A 12,362-nucleotide genomic window follows, 5' to 3' on the forward strand; every position below is an offset into this window, starting at 1 on the left:
TTGAGATTTATTTATTTAGTTTACTTAGTTTAAAATCTTAGTTTTTAATCACCCTCTTCAAACAAAATATTTTTCTTTACCAGAGTGTTTTAACTAGCATTTATAAATAATTTTTTTACAGTCCCTGTAGGTACGATAACTCGTCATTTACTTGTCACTTTATTACTTGTTGTGATTGTGTACACTTGCACATTTTTGTCGTTCCAGCTAGCTGAGAAATATAATTTTCAAATTGCAAGACTCGGTAATACAACCACTAGAGGGAGGCCATCGAAAAATGCGGGAAATGTGACCAGTAGTAGAGGTACAACAAAAGACTCTGCTATGAGATTTGAGGCCAGAGCACTTGCTAGAGCTTACACTATTTGCGCTTGTGAAGAGGCATCGTCACGGATGTTATCACTGGTAAATTTTCTCTTTACGACATTAATGTGATTGCTTTGATTGATCCTGGATCGACTCATTCATATATCTGTATGAATTTAGTGTTTAGTAAGAAATTTCTTGTTGACTCAACTGAGTTCGTGAATAAAGTAACCTTAGGCAAGTATGTTCTAATTGATAAGGTTTAGAAGAACTGCCTTTTAATGACTCGGGTTACTATTTTCTGGTTGATTTGATGCTTTTGCTATTTGATGAGTTTGATGTAATTCTTGGTATGGATTGGTTGACTCTGCATGATGTCGTTGTAAATTGTAGATGAAAGATCATTGAATTGAAATGTCAGAATAGTGAAATTCTTCGAATTGAATCAGATGAGTCAAGTGGATTACCTATCGTGATTTTGTCTATGTCAGCTAAAAAATGTGTGAGAAAAGGTTGTGAAGCTTATCTTACTTATATTTTAGATGCAAAAGTGTCTGAATTGAAGATTGAATCAATGCCAATTATCTGTGAATATCCGGATGTATTTCCAAAAGAATTGTAAGGGTTACCACTAATCAGAGAAGTTAAATTTGCTATTGAGTTAATATCGGGAACTTTATCGATATCTATAGCTCCGTATAGAATGGCTCCAACAAAGTTGAAAGAGTTGAAATCTTAGTTGTAAGACTTAACAAATAGAGGCTTTGCATGACCTAGTTTTTCACTCTAGGTGCACCAATATTGTTCGTAAAGAAGAAAGATGGGTCAATGAGAATGTGTATTGATTATCGATAGCTCAATAAGGTTACGATAAAGAATAAGTATACGTTACCAAGAATAGATGATTTATTTGATTAGTTGAAAGGTGCAACAGTGTTTTCAAAGATTGATCTACGGTTTGGTTATTATCAGTTGCGAGTTAAAGATTTAGATGTGCTGAAAACTGCGCTTAGAACAAGGTGCGAACATTATGAATATCTTGTTATGCCTTTTGGATTCACTAATGCTCTTGAAGTCTTTATGGATTTGGTGAAATAGATCTTTAGACTGTATTTAAACAGATTTGTTGTCGTGTTCATTGACGACATTTTGATCTATTCACGAGATGAGTCTAAACATGCTATTCATTTGAGGATTGTACTACAAACCTTGAGAGATAAGCAACTCTATGCTAAATTTAGTAAATGTGAGTTTTGGCTCAAAGAAATCAGATTTTTGGGTCACATTGTTTCAGAGGAAGGTATACGAGTTGATCTAAGTAAAATATTTGTAGTTGTTGACTGGAAACCACCGAGAAATGTATATGAAGTTAGAAGTTTTCTCGAGGTTAGCTGGTTATTATCGACATTTTGTTAAAAGATTTTCAATTATTGCTACATCGATGACTAGACTGTTACAGAAAGACATGAAGTTCGAGTGGTTAGAAAAATGTCAACAGAGTTTTGAACAGTTGAAAGCATTGTTAACTGAGGCACCAGGTTTAGTTCAACCTGAATCGGGTAAAGAGTTTGTGATATATAGCAATGCATCATTAAATGGTTTGGATTGTGTTTTGATGCAAAAAGAAAAAGTTATAGCTTATGCCTCCAAACAGTTGAAGCCGCATAAAGAGAACTATCTGACGCGATTTAGAGTTGGACGTTATTGTATTTGCATTGAAAATTTGGCGACATTATTTGTACGATGAGAAATGCCACATTTTTACCGATCACAAAAGTTTGAAATATTTAATGACTTAGAAAGATTTGAATTTGCAACAACGAAGATGGCTCATGTTGCTTAAAGACTATGAGTTAGTGATTGATTATCATCTGGGAAAAGTAAATGTAGTCGCAGATATGTGAACTTTGTCTGACTTTGTCTGATGATGGTTCGATTATAGCAGAGTTAAAAGCTAAACCGATATTTTTTCCAGCAAATATGTGAACTTTGTCTGACTTTGTCTGATGATGGTTCGATTCTAGCAGAGTTAAAAGCTAAACCGATATTTTTTCCAGCAAATATGTGAAGTTTAGAAGTATGATAATGAATTGCAAGCCAAAAGAGTGCAATGTGAGTCGATTAGTAATTCGACTTTCGATGTGCTTCGATGATTGTTTAATGTTTCGAGGTAGAATTTATGTACCAAAAAATTCAGAGCTCATTCAAAAACTTTTGCATGAAGCACACAGTGGTTGTTTATCTATTCACCGGGGAGTACCAAAATCTACAATGATTTGAAACAACTGTATTAGTGGTTGGGAATGAAACGAGACATTTTAGAGTTTGTATCAAAATGTTTCATTTGTCAACAAGTCAAAGCAGAACATTAAATGACTTCGGGATTATTACAGCCTGTAATGATACTTGAATGGAAATGGGATAGAGTTACGATGGATTTCGTATTGGGATTGCCCCTATCTCTAAAAAGAAAGATGCTTTTTGGGTTATCGTAGATCGACTAACAAAGTCTACACATTTTATTCTGGTATGTACAGACTATTCACTTGACAATTTAGTTGAATTGTATATCTTTAAGATTGTTAGATTGCATGGAGTGCCAGTTTTGATTATTTCGGATAGAGATCCAAGGTTCATATTGATATTTGGGAAGAAATTGCAAGAAGCTCTGGGTAGGAGATTGAATTTTAGTACAACATTTCATCTACAAACCAACGGCCAGTCTAAGAGAGTAATACAAATTCTTAAAGATATGCTTCATTGTTGTGTGCTAGATTTCGAAGGTAACTAGGAGAGATTTTTGCTATTGGTTGAATTTGCATATAACAACAACTTTCAATCGAGTATAAAGATGGCACCGTATGAAGCTTTATATGGTTGCAAATGCCAAACTCCATTGTACTGGATTGAGCTTAGTGAGAAAAAGATTCACGGGTTGATTTGATCCGAGAGACAAAGGATAAAGTAAAAGTAATTCGTGATAGTTTGAAAGCAGCTTTAGATCAACAGAAATCATATGTGGATTCGAAACGTAAAGATATTGAATTTCATATAGGTTATAAAGTATTTCTAAGAGTATCTCCGTGGAAGAAAATCCTTAGATTTGGCCGCAAAGGCAAGTTGAGCCGTGATTTATCAGGCCATATGAAATCATTAAAAGAATAGGTCTAGTGGCTTATTGGCTAGCTTTACCGTCAGAATTAGAAAAGATCCATAATATATTTCACGTATCGATGTTGCGATGATATAGATCAGATTCATCACATATAATTTCTCCGTCAGATGTTGAAATTCAAATCGACATGACATACAACGAAGAACCGATCATAATTTTAGCTAGAGAGGTTAAACAATTGAGAAATAAAAGCATAGTTTTGGTGAAAGTGTTATGGCAACGACACGGAGTTGAAGAGGCTACGTGGGAACTTGAATGAGCTATGAGAAAATAGTACTCTAACCTATTCACTGGTAAGATTTTTAGGGATGAAAATCCCTAAAGGAGAGAGTTGTAACAGCCCGTTTTTAGTGAAATTGAAACAGTGGTATTGGGACCATAAATCTAAAGTCAAAATAAATATTTTATTTTTATTTTAATGTCTACAGTATGATAGTATGATAGTGTGAAAATATCGTTAAGAAATTTTATCGTTTGAATGCTTAATTTGATAAAAAGGACTAAATCGCATAAAGTGTAAAAGTGGAGTTCTATTAGATAAAAGTATCTAATAGCTATGAAATTAAATAGAGAAATTCCTTATATTGTAATTAGACCATTATTAAGGTGGGTGGACATTTATGTACATAGTTTATATGAATTTTAAATGTTTAAGTAAAGGTTAAATTAGTAAATTATAAAATAAATTAAGTTAAAAATAATAAAAACATGGTGTCATCTTTACCATTAAGCTCCCACCACTGAAACTAGGGCTAAGAAAACACCATTGTTGTGTTCTTCATTCGGCCAAGCGTGTATAGCTAATTAAGGTACGATTTTTGTCCCATTTTTAATGATTTCTATGTTTTTGATATTGTTACGTAGCTTAGTCTAGCTAGCCCAGGGACTATTTTGTAAAATTGTTAAAGATTTTGACTATTTCTATTGAAGAATAAGTATGTGTTTTGAAGTTTCTTAATAGATTATGAATGCTTGTTCATAGATATACAAGTTTTGTTAAGAGATTTTTGGAGAAAATGTAAATTAGGGATTAATTTGTGAAATGTGAAAACTTTGAGGTTAAAATGTGAAATAAATGAAAAATATGGGCTGCTTGGGGCATAATAGTAATTTGGCTAGTATAGGTTGTGATTAAATTGCATGAGTTTGCGATTTTTTGAAATAAGGAGCAAATTGTAAAAGTTATGAAACATTAGGGGCAAATGTGTAAAATTACCTTAACGAGTGTTTTGGACTAAATTGAATAGAGAGATGATTAAATAAGTTAATTTTGGTTACATATAGATCAAGAAAAGTGAAACTCGGATCTAGATCGAGGGAAAAACAAAGTTCTCAACTAATTGACTCGTGTCATCGTTTTTACATCCGAGTAAGTTCGTATGATAATAAGCACTAATATCATTAAGATTTAATGATTTATATTTGAATTGTTGATGAATACTAATGTACGGAAGTATTCAACAAAAATTCGACTATGTGTAGCACTTAGTGTGCGAGATTGAGATAGCTTCGGCTATGTATGGCACTTAATGTACGAGATCGAGATAGCTTCAGCTATGTATGACCTTTAGTGTACGAGATCAAGATAGCTTTGGCTATGTATGGCATTTAGTGTGCGAGATTGATATACAACTTCAGCTATTTATTTAGCACTAAGTGTACGAGTTTCCTGAGTATCCAAAAATATTCTGAATGGTTTAATGGATATATCAAAGATATGAATGAGTATGAGTTAAATATAGGAAGGTACAGGTAAGTATAGGAACCAAGTAATGCACTAAAATGATGAAAATTATGAAAATTTCATCTAATTTAGTGGATGCAAATGTGGTAGGTTGGTGATTCATTATGTGATATGTTATGTTAAGTTTTTGGCTTAATTTGAGTTTATATGATGAGTTGATATAAATGCTATACAAACTTACTAAGCTATAAAGTTTACTTTGTGTATTTCTCTATGTTTTATAGTGAAATCAAGCTAGCTTGGATTCGAGGATCGTCGGAGGCTTTGTCACACTATCCTACTATCACTTTGGTACTATTGAGCTTATGTTTTGAGTATATGGCATGTATAGAGACTTTGGTCATTTTGGTTCATTAATTGATGATGAATGTAGCCGTTTGAGTTGGCTTGTAAATGTTCTAAGTTTGGTTTGGTATATTGTCTTATAAGTTGGCTTGTGTTGTGAGTTCATGGATAAGTATATGATGCTTATGAATTATAAAGATTGTGGAGGCTAATTAGTTGATATTATAGTAGTTATATGCTTGTGAGTTTGATGCTTAATGATGTATGTTTGGAAGTGTCTAGCAAGTTAAATTGTGCATGTGAATTTGGCATAAAGGGTATGGTATGCTTTGTGATTTGTGTTTATGGAGAATGGATGTATGAAATGTATATGAATTATGTTTAAAATGGCTGGTTTAAATGATCATATATGCTATTTATTGGTGCCTTTGAATTTGATGTAGGTGTGCACAAGTTTGGGTGGCAAATTGGCTAGGTAAATTGCCTATGTTTATCCATACGGGCTTGTGTCTCAGCCGTGTGTGACACACGGATATGAAACACAGCTGTGTGTCCCCTAGTGTTGAAATTAAAACCAAGTTAGTATGCTCTACATGGCCTCACACACGGGCATATGACTTGTCTGTATGTGGCATAAGTCAATATACCCTACAGGTTTGGCATGACCTAGCACACGGCATGGCACATGGGTTAGCCACACGGGCATGTGTGTTGGCCGTGTGACCTAAGTCAGTGAGTTACACGGGGTCAAACAAGGGCTAGAACATGACCATGTGCTCCCATTTCAAATGTCCACACGACGTGTCTATTGGCCTGTGAGACACACGGGCGGGGCACATGGGTATGTGTCTTCTATTTTTGAGAAAATTTTCTAAATGCTCAAGAAGTTTTTGAAGTTATCAGTTTAGTCTCAAATCAATCCTAATGCATGTTTAGGGCCTCATAGGCTCATATTAGGGACGATATGAATGTGTTGATTGATATTTGAATGAAATTTAGAAATGTATGAGAAAATGTATGTGTAATTGTTTTATAAGTTCGGTAATGCTTCGAAACCCTATTTTGTCATTGAATACTGGTGAAGTGTGTTACAGCCTTCTTCCAAATGATGAATGAGTGGTTCACTGAGTTTGTTTGAATGAAACCATCTGCTCAGCAACCTCCACCCCCAACTATTCCCTAATCAATTTCGATAGCTTCTCAAGTTTTGGAACCTATACGTTTAAGCTAATCACCTCTTGATAAAATTTGAAAGTATGGAGCCAAAGAGTTTAGAGCTACAGTAGATGATGATCCTCAGAGAGCCGAGTTTTGGCTAGAGAATATGATCCGGACATTTGATGAGTTGTCGTGTACACCATTAGAATACGTTAAATGTGTTGTTTCTTTTCTAAAAGATGCCTCATATCAATGGTGGAGCACATTAATATCTGTAGTACCGAGAGAATGGGTCACGTGGGAATTCTTTCAGACCGAGTTTAGGAAAAAGTACATAAGTCAACGGTTTCTTGATCAAGAGCGCAAAGAATTTCTAAAGTTAAAATAGGGTTGCATGACTGTAACCGAGTATGAAATAGAATTCAAGAGATTGAGTAAGTATGCCCAAGAGTGCGTCTCCATTGAAGAAATTATGTGTAAATGGTTTGTAGATGGATGGAATGAAGATATTAAGATTCTAGTCAGGATTCTTGAACTAAAAGAATTTGTTGTGTTAGTTGATAGAGCACACAAAGCTGAGGAGCTTAGCAAAGAAAAGAGAAGAGCCAATTTTGAGGCTAGAGATTTGAGAAAGAGGTTGAATGGTAAATCGTATCATTCATCATCAAAGAAAGGAAGGGATTCTTATAACCATTCGATTGTTTCAGTGGGATATTCCAATAGAGATTGTGGGAAGCAACACACGAGTCCAAAACCTCAAGCCACCTCAGTATCGAGCGTTGGTAGTGTCAAAGCCAACAAACCTGAGTGTCAAAAATGTGGAAGACGACATTTTGGAGATTGTTGGATGAATAATAAAGCTTGTTTCAGATGTGGCTCGCAATAGCACTTTATTCGTGATTGCCCTTAGTTACCGAGAAAGACAAATTTCTAACTAAAAGGCCGAGTAATACGGTTTCCAGAGGGAGACCATCTCAAAATACTAGAAATGTGAATAGTAGCAAAGGTGCAACAAAGGATTCTATTATGAGATCTAAGGCTCAAGCGTTGACCAGAGCTTACACTATTCATGCTTGAGAGGATGCATCGGCACCAAATGTTATCACCGATACTTTTTCTCTTTATGACACTGATGTAACTACTTTGATTGATCCTAGATCGACCAATCATATGTCTATACAAATTTGGTGTCTAGCAAGAGTTTACCTATAAAGTCCACTGAATTTGTGATTAAAGTATCGAACCCTTTAGGCCAATATGTTCTAGTTGATAAAGTTTGTAAGAATTATTCCTTGATGACTTGAGGTTACTATTTTCTAGCCGATTTGATGCTTTTACCATTTGATGAATTTGATGTGATCTTTGGTATGAATTTGTTGACTTTGCATGATGCTGTTGTAAAATGTAGACAAAAGTCTATTGAGTTGAAAAGTTAGAATAGTGAAATTCTTCATATTGAATCCAATGATTCGAGTGGGTTACTTGTTGTAATATCGACTATGTTAGCTTAGAAATATGTGAGGAAAGGTTGCGATGTTTATCTTGCTTATGTACTGGATACAAAAGTGTCTGAATTGAAGATTGAATCAGTGCCAGTGGTTTGTAAATATCCAGATGTGTTTCTAGAAGAGTTACCTGGGTTGCCACCAGTCAGAGAAGTTGATTTTACTATTGAGTTAGTACCAGGAACATCACTGATATCGATAGCTCCTTACAGAATGGCTTCGATCGAGTTGAAAGAATTGAAAGATCAGCTGCAAGGGTTCACAGATAGATGATTTGAATGACCTAGTTTCTCACCCTGGGGTGCACCGTTTTTGTTTGTAAAGAAGAAAGATGGATCAATGAGACTGTGTATCGACTATCGTCAGCTTAACAAGGTTACGATAAAGAATAAGTATCCTTTGCCGAGAATTGATGACTTGTTCGATCAGTTGAAAGGAGCAATAATATTTTCAAAGATTGATTTGCAATCTGGCTATTATCAGTTACGGGTTAAAGATTCGGATGTGCCAAAAACTGCATTCAGAACTTGGTACGGACATTATGGATTTCTTCTTATGCCATTTGGGTTAACTAACGCTTTTGCAGTATTTATGGACTTGATGAATAGAATTTTCAGAACATATTTAGACAGATTCGTAGTTGTATTTATTGATGATATTCTAATATATTCTTGAGATGAATCTAAACATTCTTGAGCATTTGAGCATTGTGTTACAAACATTGAGAGATAAACAACTATTTGCTAAATTCAGCAAATGAGAGTTTTGGCTCCGAGAAGTTGGATTTCTAGGACACATTATTTTAGTGGAAGGCATCTGAGTTGATCCGAGTAAGATTTCAGCAGTTGTTAACTGGAAACCACCAAGAAACATATCCGAGGTTAGAATTTTTTTTGGGATTAGTTGGCTATTATCGGTTTTTTGTAAAAGGGTTCTCGATGATAGCTACACCAATAACTCATTTATTGTAGAAAGATTTGAAGTTTGAGTTGTCTGAGAAATGCCAGCAGAGTTTTGATCAGTTGAAAGCACTATTAACCAAAGCACTAGTATTGATTCAGCCTGAGTCGAGTAAAGAGTTTGTGATTTTCAGTGATGCGTCATTGAACGGTTTGGGATGTGTTTTAATGAAAGAAGGCAAAGTGATAGTGTATGCTTCTAGACAGTTAAAAATGCACGAGAAGAATTATCTAACACAAGACTTAGAGTTGGTCACTATTGTATTCATATTAAAATTTTGGAAACATTATTTGTTTGGTGAAAAATGTCATATATGTACTGATCACAAGAGTTTGAAGTATTTGATGTCACAAAAAGATCTAAATTTGAGACAGCGAAGATGACTCGAACTATTGAAAAACTATGAGTTAGTGATTGATTATCATCCGGGTAAAGCGAATGTAGTCGCGGATGCTTTGAGTAGAAAATCCTTGTTTCCTCTAAGATCGATGAATACGCGGTTGACCTTGTTTGATGATGGTTCAATCTTAGCAGAGTTGAAAGCTAAACCGATGTTTTTACAACAAATTTTCGAGGCTCAAAATGACACAATGAATTGAAAGCTAAGTGAGTATAGTGTGAGTTAACTTCTGATTTAGAGTTTTAGATTCATACAGATGATTGTTTATTGTTCCAAGGAAGAGTTTGTGTACCAAAAATCTAGAGCTTATACAAATTTTACATGAAGCTCACAGTGGTAGCTTGTCTATTCATCCGGGAGTAACAAGATGTACAATGATTTGAGACAGTTGTATTGGTGGTCAGGTATGAAAAGGATTACTAACTTTGTGTCCAAATATCTGATTTGTCAACAAGTTAAAGCTGAACATCAAATACCTTCGGGACTATTACAGCCAATAATGATACCTGAGTGGAAGTGGGATAGAGTTACGATGGATTTCGTATCGGGATTGCCCTTATCTCCAAAAAAGAAAGATACTATTGAGGTTATTGTTGATCGTTTGACAAAATCTGCACATTTCATTCCGGTACGTACAGATTTTTCACTTGATAGATTAGCTGAATTGTACATTTCAAAATTGTCAGATTGCATGGAGTACTAGTCTCCATTACTTCGAATAGAGATCCATGGTTTACATCATGATTTTGGAAGAAATTACAAAAGGCTTTGGGTACACGATTATATTTTAGCATTGCATTTCATCCTCAAATCGATGGTCAGTCTAAAAGAGTGATTCAAATTTTCGAAGATATGCTTCATTGATATTTTTTAGAGTTTGAAGGCAACTGGGAAAAATATTTATCGTTAGTTAAATTTGTGTATCATAATAGTTATCAATCGAGCATAAAGATGGCATCGAATAAAGCTTTATATGGTCGTAAATGTAGAAGTCCGTTGTACTGGACCAAACTTAGTGAGAAAAAGATTCATGAGATTGATTTGATTAGAGAGACTAAAGAAAAAGTGAAAGTAATTCGTGATAGTTTGAAAGCAGCTTCAGATCGACATAAATCATATGTGGATTTGAAACTTAAAGAAATTGAATTTCAAATTGGCGACAAAGTATTTCTGAAAGTATCTTTGTGGAAGAAGATTCTTCAACTTGGTCGCAAAGGGAAATTGAGTTTGTGGTTTATTAGGCGTGTAACACCCTAAATTTTGGGGTTAGAAGTTTTTGAGTTTTGTGGTTAGGGTCGAGTGAAGGGTGAGCTATTGTGTTTTGTGGCGCATTCAAGTGATAGAATGGACCTGCTGGTCTGGTGGTTGAGTGTGTGTTAGTTTGTCTTTGGGTCCCTGGTTCGAGTACTAGTATGTATATGTTAGGGGAGATACTTTTGTGGAGTTTTGATTTGTTAATTTGTAAATTGTTGTAAGTTAAAATATATTTATTTTTACTATTAATTGATATTTATTTTATTTTATTTTATTTTATTTTTGGATTTTATTCTTTTTTTTCCTGGATGTTAGTTTTTTTACTCTTTTTGCTTGGCTCTATTCTTTTTGGCTTCTTCTTTTTCTATTGGAAATGGAATTTGCTGGCGGATTTTGAGATAATTCTCACTCTTTGTCGTCGGGTTAGTGTCGAGATGTCTTAGATCGCAAAACAGGTGTGGGATTTGAACCTTAACTATTTTGTTTTACAAATCGTGGTTTCGGTATTTCTTGAGTATCCTTTAAATCATTGATTTAAGAGATTAGTTGTTGAAGAAGTATAGGGAATACTACGTATTTCGATGAACTTTTGATATTGTAAAGGTTGGGGACTATTTTGATGGCTAAAACAAGGTTTTCGGCCTATTCAAAGGAGTTTCATGACTACTTGTGCATTCCTACATGGCCTAGGCATTTCCATCGGCCAGAGCACATGGGCGTGTGGTCCTAAGACACCAAACTTTAGTTTATGTGTGTTTTCTAATCTGAAAATGTGTTTGTGTGCTTAAACCCTTGGCTAAGCCTTAGTAAGGGTAGGTAAGACTTTGATTTGGGCTACGGCTTATGTGATATTTGTACTTGTTGTGTGAGATGTCTGAATCTAAACTCGGTTAGCTTGGTGTGTGTGTATATCTATTTTTGTTTGACTGTCTATGGATGTGCTTATTATTTTTTGTGATATTGTACATGAACATACACTTGCATAAAGTAAAGTTTTGGGTGGGATTGCGAAGAGAAGGGAGACTGCTTCTGATCTGATCTAGCAGTTTTATTGGAACTTATTCGTACAGTGATTTATCGCACCGTACTACTTGTGCGTGAAATTTGCTACGTACTATTATCTGATCTGGCAGTTTAAACTGTAACATGTCTGTACAACGGATTACCGTGTTGCACTGTACTGCAAATACACTATCTCTACTGCGTATTAATATATGAGTGGCTTAGTCCATGTACATGGTGTGTAGGTTTGGATGGGCTTTTTGAGGTCCTAAGTGGTGTGTTTGGTTGGATGAGCTTAAACAACTCTTATGGGGTGTGATTGGGAGACGGAAAGGTGTGTTGGCTGGATGGGTGGGTTTTATCACTTAACTACATTTCATCCTCATCTGTCTATGAGTTCTGACTTTAAGATTGGTTGTCTGAATTATGTTTGTCTGAACAGCATTTGTGTTGAGTTTTCTATGTGAAAGGTGTGCTCTAATTGTTATGTTCTATTGGGACGTTAGTTCCAAGTATGCTTTTTGACTCTGTGAGTATTTGAAAATTTGTTGCGCTACTGATTGGAATTCTATA

This window comes from Gossypium arboreum, chromosome 7, assembly GCF_025698485.1.
Source record: "Gossypium arboreum isolate Shixiya-1 chromosome 7, ASM2569848v2, whole genome shotgun sequence".
In the NCBI taxonomy this organism is placed as follows: domain Eukaryota; kingdom Viridiplantae; phylum Streptophyta; class Magnoliopsida; order Malvales; family Malvaceae; genus Gossypium; species Gossypium arboreum.